Source organism: Pundamilia nyererei, unplaced genomic scaffold (assembly GCF_000239375.1).
Source record: "Pundamilia nyererei isolate P.nyererei 1_Seehausen unplaced genomic scaffold, PunNye1.0 scaffold00231, whole genome shotgun sequence".
Taxonomy (NCBI): domain Eukaryota; kingdom Metazoa; phylum Chordata; class Actinopteri; order Cichliformes; family Cichlidae; genus Pundamilia; species Pundamilia nyererei.
In genome coordinates, this window is record NW_005187632.1 from 72,733 (window position 1) to 86,017 (window position 13,285).

Sequence of the window (13,285 nt, forward strand, 5' to 3'; positions counted from 1 at the left end):
CTGTCTGTCCTGCGTGCTGCACAACAACATTGAATATTTAGTATTTACTGCTGTTTACACTTAGCTAGATTAATGCGATGGTGTTGTGTTTAGTATGTTGCTTTGGGTTTTGTTTTTTTTCGCTTGTTTTCTATTCTTCTTCTCTCAACAGGTGATCCAGGAGATTTTTTTCCTCCCCCCCTTTCTCACTGTCCCTCTTCCCTTCTGTTTTTCTTTTCCTTCCTCTTTCTCTCTCCCTTTCCTATCCCTCACTCATGTCTGTCCCATCTGTAACAACTGAAAATAAAATAAATAATAAAAACAAAGGTCGATCAAATGGACCAATACGGCAATGCCACGATGATCCATTTGGCAAAAGAAATCCATTGGGTATCCTTGTTGGTCTTCAGACAACAATTCTGACGGCTAAAGAACCAAATGGGTCAGGCAAAAAAAAAAAGAAAGAAAAAAAGAAAAGTTTAAAGTGAGACAATTTGTATTCTCATGAAAAATATTAAAAGTTAAATGGTAGTGAAAATAATATAACGAGACCATCTTAGACAGGCATATTTTCACCAATCTGGAAAAAACTGCATATACAATTTGTTGAAGAATACTGTTTCTCAATGTGAAATTGCAAAGTCTTTAAGTATCTTGTGTGATGTACATAATATCATTAAAGAAACTGTGAAATTTTGAATTAATTGATCAAGGTCAAAAATCTATATTGGAAAATTAGGACAAGGCCATGTGTTCCTGCCATCAAATTCAAAATCAGCTTATTTTGTTTTTACAGTAGTACATTTTCTCAGTTTGACATTTGATATGATTTTATGTTGTATATGTGATTGTTATTTTATATTTTCTTCCAGATGTCAGTAATCTCATCCACCTTCAATGACTCTCTTTCCTTGATCATCTATTCTCTCCCTTTGAAAATACAGTGTCTCATCTACAGACCAAGGTCCCTTATTTTCATCTCCTTCAGCATCACCATTATCCTCCTCCTCCTATGCACACGTATCCTCTAATATGTTCTGCAACAGTGGTGGAGAGGGCACTCTGTCTTCTCAGCATTAACAGCAAGTCAGTCAGACAGTTTCACATACCACATAGTCACTATGGAACTAATTTATAGTTTTGGATGTATCCTCATCTGTTTCGCTAACTACAACCAAGATTTAAATATACTGTTAGTGGGGGGCCTTATGTATTTGTCCAACTGGTTTGGAGAGACTTCACATCTTGACCTATGTGAAGCGTTACTTGGCTGTTGGTCATCCCATCACGTGACTGAGAAATGAAAGAGGAATCAGAATGAGAAATATATCTAGTGACTGTGCTTGGCTGCTTTCTATGTTTGGGGCAGGTTTGTCAATGAAAGAAGACATCTTTTTCATTGTGTACTTCTGCCTCCATATAATATCAATAATAACTATATCTTTCTGCAGTCTTTGTGTACTCTGTATTTTGATCCGTCCTGGCCCAGGGGAACAGGGACAGGGTTGACCAGTCAATTCTACACTACTGTGGTCCTGCTGGTTGTTCTGGTATTGAGGTTTGCCAGGACTGTGATTTGGGGATGTGCTCAATAATTCAGAGGGAAATTATTGTCTGATTATGAAATGTTTTTTTCTAAGGGTACATTTTGCCAGCAGTCTGGTGTAACATTTGCTTTTTCTACACAGAACAGGAAAATTAACATCTTGTTCAAACAAAACAGCAACAAAAAATAAAGTCAGTGAGGGTAAACGCTATTTAATCATTCAAGCTAAAGCTACAATGTTACAATTAGATTACAAGGTGAGGGTCAACTTAAACTATTGGTCCCTCATTTGTTATATATTTTATTTTGACACTGAGAGTGGAAAGGTATAAATGTTTTGATGTGTAAGATCTGTTTTTGTGTTGATATTTGCATTCTTAATTTAAATTATTGCAAATTATGCTGTTCAGTTATTTCCTTCTGGTAGGTATTATTTATTTTGCCTGTAATTATTTGACATGCTATATAGCTTTCATAATATCGGTTTGATACAGACAGTACAACAAACTGTTCTATTTCGGGCTTCCGTCCACACTGAGATGGCGTTTTTGTTCAAGAAAAATTGAGCTTTTTGAAAATGCTCTCCAAAGTGGATAAATTTGAAAATGCTGCTTTCACGTTGCAGTGTGGACTGCGAAAACAGAGGCTTTCGAAAATGATGACACATTTTAGTCATATGATGCAGTCATGTGACCATGTGACCAATTCAGCTAAGATGGCGGATGGAATTGTACAGCAGTTGTTTTGGTTTTTCCCATTTTTCACAGCCCTATTAAAGATTAATATCAGTTTGTACATGCTCAGATAGCTTTTCTTCAAAGAAGACGGAATGTTAATTTCAGCGTATTTGTTTTGGTATGTCTCCCAGTCTATATTCTCGCTTGCTTTTGCAACTTTGTACCCTTGTGTTAGTCACAGCAACATCTCCACCTCATTGGCAATCCATTTGAAAAACTTTGTGCTTTTCCTCAACATTTTGGCGTTTCAAAAAGCTTGAAAGTAAATAAACAGCAGATGGAAATGAGGCAGGTCAAATCGTCTTACGTTTCATGCATGTGCAATACAGGAATGAAAGCTGTTATTCTGGGTGGACAGCCAAAGAATATAAATTCAGATAAATTTTAAAGCATACTGTGCGAGCCATACATGGGGAGCAACCTATTCTACAGTTTTCACAATAGACATGCTGGCATTGTTAACACCCCTGCAAACTAGCCTATTCAGCTATGTCCTCTGTGATAGACCTTGGTTTTTGGTCTATATCTTTTGACATATTTGAGTTACTAAGTTACTAAGTCCTGATGTACTAAACAGGCATACTGGGCTTTCCAATGATATCTCATGTGTCTGGGTGGTCTCTTTTAATTTCAAAGAGGAAGGAAATCACAAAAATGCTCATGAGAAGATTCTTTTTTCCTTTGTTTCTCAGGCAGATGTATGGGCTCAAAGGCATCTTATGTGAATCTCTGACTGCTGCAGTGTCTTTGAGTGTGAGATGAAGGCACTTGATGGAAACTTTTTTTTTTCGTCTGTTAATGGAAATATCCACTCAGATTTAGTATTTGAGAAATGTTCTATGCTTTGGTCATCAGAGAAAGTGATGGCAAAATTTCCCTACAGAAATTAACTGTGTAAAAAGATTAAGTGGGAGAATTTGTTTGGAAACATGCAAAACTCCTTGGTAGTCCTCCATCTGTTACGCAAACACCCGCATTAATGTTTCCCATGAGATTCCTCATATTTGGATTAGCTTACAGCAGTCTCTCACAGTACAAGGCGATCAAACAACTGACCAGGTGAGTATACTTTAAAACCTCTATTACATATTTAAGCAGTTATTGTCCCTCATATACCATCATTAGTCTATTTGACTGTCAGGCTAAACACAAGTCCACTTGAGTTCACAAATTATGAATTTACGTTGAAACACACTGACTACATTTTAATATCATTATTTATCATTCACTCCTTGTAAAGTGCATCAGTGTATCATAAGCAAATTTAATAAATTGAATATATTTATGGAAAAAATACAGTTTGGTTAATAGATGAAGAACCACTCTTCTTGAATAGATGGATATGTAACTCATGTAGCAAAGGCATTTCATGTCTGTCTTTTTCTTTTTCAGACATGCCAGTGAATGATTCCTCTTTCAGCACCTCTTTCCCTTTAAGCACACTGTGTCTCCTCTCCAGACCAAGCTCTTATATTTTCATCTCATATAGTATCACCAAAATTGTACTCCTCATCCCTCTTTACATTGTCATTCTCTGCTATCGCCTCCAACAATGGTGGAAAAAGCGCTCCACCTCCTCAGCAACAACAGTGAGTCCCTCAGACAGCTTCATCTACCACATGGCGACCATGGAGCTGATTGGTATTATTGGGTGTCTCATCTGCTGTTTTGGAATCTACAAGCAAGATTTAATAATGTTACTAGTAGGAACATTTATTAATTATTTTCGCTGGTATGGACAGACTTTCTTTCACATCCTGGCATGTTTGGAGCGCTACCTAGCTGTTGTTTATCCCATCGTCTACTTGGACCTGAAAAATGAAAGAGGGATCAGAATGAGGAATACCACTATTGGCTGTGTCTGGGTGCTTTGTGTTGCTGGGGCAGGTTCAGTGATGAAAGAAAACATTTTCATCATTGTTCACCTCTGCTTAAATATATTGTCCATAATCCCCATCTCCTTCTGTAGTCTTTCTGTTCTCTGTGTCTTGACTCGTCCAGGCCCAGGAGAAAAGGGGATGGATAAGACTGACCAATCAAAGCGGAGAGCATTTTACACCATTTTGTACATACTGGGAATGCTGCTGTTGAAGTTTGCATCTAGTGTGCTTTGGACTGTAATCTATGGTTTTGGAGGGAGTAATTGTGTAATAATGACAAGCTTTGTCTGGTTACATTTTCTCTTTAGTATAGTGTTACATGTACTACTTTTGAAAAGACTGGGAAACTCTGTATTTTGCAAAAACAACATCCACTGAGAATAGCAGCTAGTTTTGCGTTGATATGATCAATATAAACAAAGGTACAAACAAATCACTGAAGCATGTTGTGCTTAGACTAGTTAGCAATTGCACAAAGTAATTAAAAATAAAGTAAAAATCTGATTTTTAGGTAGCAAATCAATGCCGCTATTAGCATTTGCTTTCTTGTAGTCTGTGTCCTGAGCACAAATTACAAAGGAAGAATAACTGAAGGCAGAAAAAGAAGAAGCTGTAGATAGGTGGTTATAAATCAAATTAGTATATTATATTTATAAATAAATATCCAACATAAGTTGGATATTTCTGGTCCATTTCACATTTGTTTCTTATTTTCTCAGCATATAAAAATTTTATCTTTGATGAAAGAAGTTTCATGTAAAAAGCACAGCACAGAAAACATATGTTTCAAAAAATAATGATTAAACATGTAGTCATTTTTTGCAATTAACGTGGTTTTTGATCAATTATTTTCACTTTAAAGCATATACATAGTAAAGGTGTATCTTAACTCTTGTTTTCAAACTATAGAAAAATATAGAAAATATTTTGTTACAAATTTTTTTGTTTATACTTCCTTTCAAATTAAGTTAGAAAGTGCTAACCAATCCAAATACTAACCAGACCTGACCCTCCTTAGCTAACGATAGAGAAATACATAAAAATATGAATATTTTTTGTGTTCATGAAGCATGTTTCACTAGAATTGAAACAACTAACATTTTTGTGTCTGTATTTATGTTTTTATTTACATTTTTCCTATATTTGTAAGTGTAAACTGAAGTATTGTCAGTATCACTAGCAAACATGCAGACTGCAGGAAAAAAAGAGACTTGATACTAATTCAGAATAAATTTAATGTCTCTTGTAGAAAATCTCACACTAAATCTTAGGAACATAAAATTATTACATTACAGTGTCAACATGTCTAAAATCTACAGCAAAGGTATATTACTGCACTTCATCATATATAGCTCACGTATAGAATGTAAACTTGTAAACACCATCAGCCGTTGAGCTGCTCACTTTGTGTTTCTACTGTTATTACTGTAAAATGTATACCTGTAGTGTAGGCTAATGAGCCTTAACTTGTAAAACTTGTCACATTTGTAATATGTTGTACTTAAAAGTAAAGTGTACACAGCAAAAATGGTAGTGTCGATTTTTTAAAGTTAGAAAATATACAGTATTCAGTGTTGAATTTATAACATTAGGAGTTTTGCTGGCCAAGTCTCTCTTGGAATGAGACTTTTCACCTGGAAAAATGATGGATAATAATAATAATAATAATAATAATAATGGATAGAGTAAAATACTATATAATATAATACCAACACTACTCAGCGCTATTTTTTAACACTAACACCAGTGTAGAATATTGTTGACTTGTACAGTGTTGAAATAAAACTAGGTCATTGTTAAAAAATATAAAACTTTCAAATGTTTTAATTTAACACTCAGTGTAAATTTAACACTGGTAATTTTGCAGTGTAGATCATCAAAACATACAACACATTTTTTCTGTATTCGACCTCTGTTTTCCCTGGCATATGCTGAGATAAAAGCTGTGATGGTGTTCTCTCCAGAAACAGTACTCTTTTGATTGTAAAATCATACAGAACCAAAAAGGGGATGGACTGCATTGTTCACACACATCTACAACAATCAAAGGCCAATTGCAGCATAATTAACCATCACAAGTTGTCCCAGTTAGGGTTGATTGGAATTAAAAATTACCAGTGTTGGGTAAGTTACTTTAAATTAGTAACTTAGTTACATTACCAGTTACTTCCATCAAAAGTAACTCAGTTAGTTCAAGTTACTCGTTACTTTCAAAGTAACTAGTTACTAGGGAAAGTAACTTTGGTTTTACTCAGACTTCTCTTGTTAACGTGTTGCTAACTGGATAGCCAGCAAGAACACCCGTGTGCACACCTGTGTGCATACCTGTGTGGATCAGCATGCTTATATTCCAAAGGTTTCTCCATGTAACGATCTGCTAGGGAGTGTGGGGAGCCATAGCCCCGTCCTCCAGGGTATGAGGCAGGTATGGAGGAGATCCAGGCCCCAGATATCCAGAGGCCCCAGAGTACAAGGACCCGAGGAGGACCATCAAAGGGGGGGGAACCGTGCCACCCTCCTGGGAAGAGCTGAGTAGAGCCCCAAACGAGACGTCACCCAGCAGCTACGGAGCAGAGGCCAGAGGGGGTTGCAGTGGCATGCCCGCGGACTCTGCCGGCAGCCAGCTGTGCCAGAGAGGGCCGAGCTTCAGGCCCAGATGCCAGAGGCCTGGGGGCATCCCACCACCCCGGAAGGGGCCCAGCCGGGCCAGAGGCGCCAGGCCCCACCAATCGACCACCAGGAGCGAGCCGGTACATACATGAGCGCCCAGCCCCAGACAACAAGGACCACCAACACACCAATGTCTTAGGGCATCAGCCACCGGCAGGGAGTGTGGTGAGGGGAGATAGGCCTCCGTACTTTGGACGGCCTGAGATGTACCCAGAGAGGTTGAGTCTAAGACCCAACCTGACATATAGACACAGACGAACAGGCGCACGTGGACACAAACGTGCATTCCCACCCCCATATGCACAACCAAATACTCGGCACTCACTCAACTTGTAGACAGACACAAATAGACACTGCACAGACAGTCGCACTCCCCAAACATACTCTATATCCCAGGTCCAGGTACCCCCGCCCTCAGAGGGGCAAGCCACACCTAGACCCAGGAGATGTAACCTTTCTCTCTGGGGTGGAGGCAAGCGGACCACCTCCTTATCTGCAGTAGCAGGGAGGCCCCGCATCCCAGACCCCAATCTGACGGCCAGCACCTCCTCCCAGCCCCCCAGCCCTGACGGCTAACAGAACCGGGGTGAGTGAAGACCTCAAACCTCCCTACGCCCGCTCATATGTAGTGTTGCTATGTGCTGTTTTAAAGTGCATTTAAAACTCAGGAGAGCATGGTACTTGCTTCCTCTCAGAGAGCAGCACGGCTCCTCCCGAAAACCCTTAGTGTCTAAATGCATTTAAAATTGAGGGTAGGGCACCAGCGCCAGAGGTGGGTTGGAGTACACCGACAATCCTCTGGATGTTGTAAAACGTGCCCACCCCCAAGGCCCTATATGTATGTGTTATGTGAAAATGTGAGTAATGTGGATGTCTAGGTGACAGAATAAAATTGAGGCACAGGCGGCCAGAAGGGGACAGAGGGGGAGTGCCTCACCTGCACCCCAAGCCCTGCGTGTGTGGGTGGGTGTGGTAGAGCGGGAATAGGGAGGCAGCTGAGGATGGGGAGGGAAGAAAGAGAGGGGCAAGTGGCCCCTCCCTGGGGCCAGCTCCCCCGCTAATATCCTCAGAGCATGAGGGTGGGAATGGATGTTTGTATCTGTGTGTGCCTGTTTGTCTGTGTCCATATGTCAGGTCGGGTATCAGACGCCACCTCTCAGGGGACATCCCAGGTCCTCCAAGGTATGGAGGCCTATCTCCCCCACCACTTCCCCTGCCAGTGGCAGACGCCCTCAGACGCCCTCTGTGTCCAGGGATGGGCCTCCTTGGTGGCTGCTTATTGGGGCCTGGAGCCTGGGGCTCGCTTGGCTACTTCGGGGGTGGTGTGCCCTCAGCCTCTCGGCCTGGGGCTCGGTCACTCTGGCACAGCTGGCTGCTGGCGGAGCTCACGGGCACGTCACTGCAACCCCCCTTCTCCCTTTTCTTTTCCTCATTCAAGTCTGTCCCCTATCTAGTAAGTGAAAATAAAAAATAAATAAAATAAACAATATAAGGTGAATCAAATAGACCATTACGGCAAGGCTCACGTTTAGACAATAATTCTGATGGCAAAAGAACCAAACAGGACAGGCAAAAAAAAAAAAAATGGAAGGCCTTCAGCAACTTGACGAATGGCAACATGGATATCCTGTTCCCAGTGATTATGAATCTTTGCCGTTCATCCTCTAGGGGTCAGATTTCGGAGGAGGACACGATCGCCAGGATATCACACACAGCTTCTCACTTTCCCATCATAATGTTTTTTCACTTCTGTCTGTTGACTTCCTTGCATTCTCCCGCACTATGTCACATTCTTCTTGGATTTCTTGTGTCTATTTCTCTGTGCAGGTCTGGTGGTCTGTTTTCCATGTCTCAAAGGTGAGACCAAAAAGTAGATCAGTAAGTAACCTTGGGGACCTCCAAAAGTTGATTCTGTTCATCTGGACGTCGCTTTTTGTGGGAGAAACGCTTCGTCACTAATCCAAGTGACTTCTTCAGTCTCAGCTGACTGCAGGTTTCTACAATCTTATAAACAGTACATTTGCATAATGACTGAAACCAGCCCACTGAAGGAACAATGGGCTGGAAGGTCAGTTCCTTAATCTTAATTATGCAAAGTCTCATGACCATTGATCAACAACCACTGATCAAAGCCCACTGATCAATGGCCATGAGTACCATCCACAGAGAGTTGGGGAATTAAAAAACCAATACGCATGTTGGAGAACTAAATATATGAGCCAAGAAAGATTCTTTTGCTAATTAATTATCTTAGTTTTTTCTGGGAAATTATGTATGCTTTTGATATCAATTTTCTTCTTCACTGAATAATCACAATTATTGCAGTGATGCAGTATTGTATTTAACCATGACTAAACACCCTATATGACTAAACAGAAATATCTGTTACACTATGTGTTTGTTGAACTATATCACTTGGAAATTCATGCTGATATGTTAGTCTTTAGAAAGCAAACCTCTACTAGAAACAAAATAAAACCTCTTTTTTTATTAAAACGAAAAAGCAAATCAGGTAACTCACACATTAGTTGTTTATATTTAAGTCATTTGAAATATTGTAGGCATGACAGATAAGAGGAATCACGTTTTCATGGTTTGTGTTTAGGTGAGAGGTAAGAAAATTTGATTTTAATACAGATTTACATTCATGAAATGATTTGTGTTTCACTTGTGAAGTATAAGTTGTGTGTTAACATATCAAAGAAAAATCTCATTGTAATCTCTTATGGTTATAATAATCTCTGAGCCAGGGGGGGAAATGCTGACGCTCTGGTCAGCTTGGAAGTGGAGAGAACAATGAGAAAATTTTCCTACAGAAATGAACCATGAAAAAAAAACAAGACCAAATTAAGCATACATACATAATGCATCCGTCATAACGTTCTCTGAACCCTTAAGGCTGTTAAAACAAGCACCATCTATTTCATCACAAGTTGATTTGGATTCTGTAAAAAAACACAAAACTGTTGGAGGAATCTGGTTAGTGTACACTACCACATTAAGGAAGTGACTGCAAATTAACATAGTTGAACTGGCAAGAATTACATTTCTGGGAGAAGCAGTACATAGTAGTTATAGTATTAGAAGTAATAGAAGTAATAAGTCTAATAATAGATCTTGGGTCCCTGGGTCATGTTCTGGTGTCCATGAAAGAGGAGTGAGCATTATTAACATTCACCTAATGAAAAATACAAAAAATTAAAAAACATTCAAAACATCACAGCTTGCTTTGCAACATGCAAAACCTCCTTCCTCCTCCCACATGTGATATGAACACTCACTAATGATTTAAAGTGCTGTATAAAGTGCAGATATCAGTTTACCACACATTCTAACACCATAGAAGGAAGATTGGAAATAAGCACTACTGAAAAGGTGGGTGTCCTTTAACACTTGTTAAACTATTTGTTTGCTTTTGGATGTCTTCTGTTTGTGTTCATGTGAGTACTGTTTAATCTGACATATTTCTTTTTAGTCAAAATTAAAAAATGCAGATCCCATCAATGAAAGACACATAAAAAAAGCTGCAATTGCTGCAGATTTTTTTCTTTATACTGACTGAAATTGACTTGAACTGTGTAGATATAAGAGCAATTTAGAAAATAGTGTTGTTTGGTTATCAAAAAATGTATTTGAAGTTTGTGTTAGCAACATACTTTACTGAAAACATCAATATGTCATTTTTGCTTCTTTTCTTTCAGGACAAATACACGTACAGCTGATGTAATATTAACATTTTATTCATCTGATTATCTTCTAGATGTCAGTAAACTCTTCCTCTTCCAGTGACTCCACTTTTCTTCACCCAAACCTTTCTTCAATTAACGCCCACATTCCAGTTGACCTTGAATGCCTCATGTCAGAACCAGGCTCTCTCATCTTCACCACATTCAGCATCACAAATTTGTTCCTCCTCCTCCCTCTCTGCATCTTCATCCTCTACCATGGCTTCCAAGAATGGCGTAAGAAGTGCTCCCCCTCTACGATAAGCCACTCCGACAGCTTCACCTACCACCTGGTCATCATGGAGCTGGTCGGCATCTCAGGGAATATCCTCAGCTGCTGTGGTATCTACAAGAAAAAATTGAACATGTTAGAAGTAGGGGACACTCTTTTTACTTTGACGTGGCACGGAGAGAATTACTTTCACACCCTGACCTGCGTGGAGCACTATCTGGCTGTTATTCACCCCATAACTTATGTGAGCCTGAAAAACCAAAGAGGGATCAGAATCCGAAACATAAGCATTGGCTGTATTTGGCTGTTTTGCTTTATAGGTATAGGCTGGGTGATAAATAATAATGCCTTTCTCTTTTTGGATTTTTGCCATTTGATACTATTGCTGATGGTTGTCTCCTTCTGCAGCCTTTCTGTTCTTTGTGGTTTGATTCATTCAGGACCAAGAAAACACGGTGGAGGCTTTGACCAGTCAAAGCAGAGAGCATGTTACACCATTACGGCTGTACTTGTGCTGCTGGTATTAAGGTTTTGCTGGGGCCTGGTTTGGGCTATACAATTCATTTCAAGAGAAAATGTTAATTGTGTTACATTGGGATGCGAAGCCTGGTTTAATCTGCCAAGCAATCTGGTGTTACCACTGCTATTTCTACACAGAAATGGTAAATTTGTGAGCTGTATAAGCAACAATCACTAAAAATTCTTCTTAATGTCATCAAACAGATTCGAAGACAATACGATTTTAGGGGTAAGAGATGAATTGGGTCGTGTGATTAAAGAGTGATGTATGAAGGTGTATTAATGCTGCCTGTTTATATTAATGTGGCCATCATTGTATTCATCTTTTGACGGCAGAGGAAAAATCACATTTGCTACTAACTTAGAATAAATATAATCTCGCTTGCAGAAAATTTCACGCTAAATCTACTGGCAGTTTAGTAACATAAAATTATTCGATTACAGTGTAAACCTGCCTACTCTTTATCATATATAGCTCATATAAACATTATGCAAACCTTATAGTCGAACACCATCAGCTTTTGATTTGTCGACTTTGTGTTTCCACTGTTATTACTGTAAAATATATACCTGTATCCTAGAATAAGGATTGTTACAGTGCAACATGTTTAAAGTTTTTAAAATGTTGTACTTCAAAGTAAAGAGAACAAAGCACAAATGCTGGTGCTGATTCTTTTTTTTTTTTCTTTTACTTTTGCCCCTCCATTGGCCAGGTCTCTCTTGGAATGAGACTTTTCACCTGGATAAACAAAGGATAATAATAATAATCATCATCATCATCATCATCATCATCATCATCATCATCATCATCATCATCGTAATAAATTATGTAAAATACTACCAACACTACTCAGCGCTATTTTTTAACACTTACACCAGTGTAGAATATTGTAAATACTGCTCAGTGTTAGTCAGTTACTCTATAACTTGGTAGTGTTAAAATAATACAAGGTCATTGTTAGAAAATATGAACTTTCAAAGGTTTAAATTTAACACTCAGTGTCTATTTAACACTGGTTATTTTGCAGCATAGATTGAACTACAGCATCAGAACATACAACAATATTTCCCTGTACTTTCAGTCTGCTTTTTCTGGCATATCCTGAAATAAAAGCTGTGATGGTGTTCTGTCCAGAAACAGTACTTATTTGATTGTAAAATCATACAGAACCCAAAAGAGGCTACACTGCATTGTTCACACAAATCCAAATGATCCACATCAATCAAACAAATTTTAGCATAATTAACCATCACAAGTTTTTTGATTGCATATAAACATTACAGTCAGTCGGTCAGTCCTTTCTCATCAGTGTCCTAAATTAGGTTGTTGGACTTAAGGTGTCACGGCTGCCGAGGCGAGCCGTGTGGATTTAGAAGGAGGACCCAAAATGCAGGCAGTGGATGAGATACCGGTGGTTTTATTTACAGAGGTGTAGTGGCAAACAAACAGTGGGGCATAACAAACAACTAAAGAAACCTAAACTGGGAGAACTAAAAATAACAGACCTGGGAGCATATGACAACGGATGATGAATAGCAGAGAGATGCAGACGAGGAACACAGGGTAACAGACTGACACAGAGTTACACAGACAAACCGGCAACAGGCAGGAGAACACACAGGGCTTAAATACACACACCAGTAATCAGGGGATGAGAGACAGGAGGGCAACACAGCTGGGAGGAATCTGGGCTGACGGGACAGGGGAAACGTAAACTGATCACACTCACATACGACACGGACCTTCACAATAAAACAGGAAACTCAGATACATGGAACCAGACAAGACATTGAACTAAACAGACAGATTCACAAACAGATGGGGAGACACCATAGACAGACAGATACAGACGCAGACTCAGAGGCAGATCGAAAATAACACAGAACTTAAACAATCATCTAGAAAATGATAACAAACTAAAAGCGCTGGGTCACCGACCCAGGACCATGACATAAGGTACAGGATTTTGCACACATGATGCAGAGTTCATCAAGTC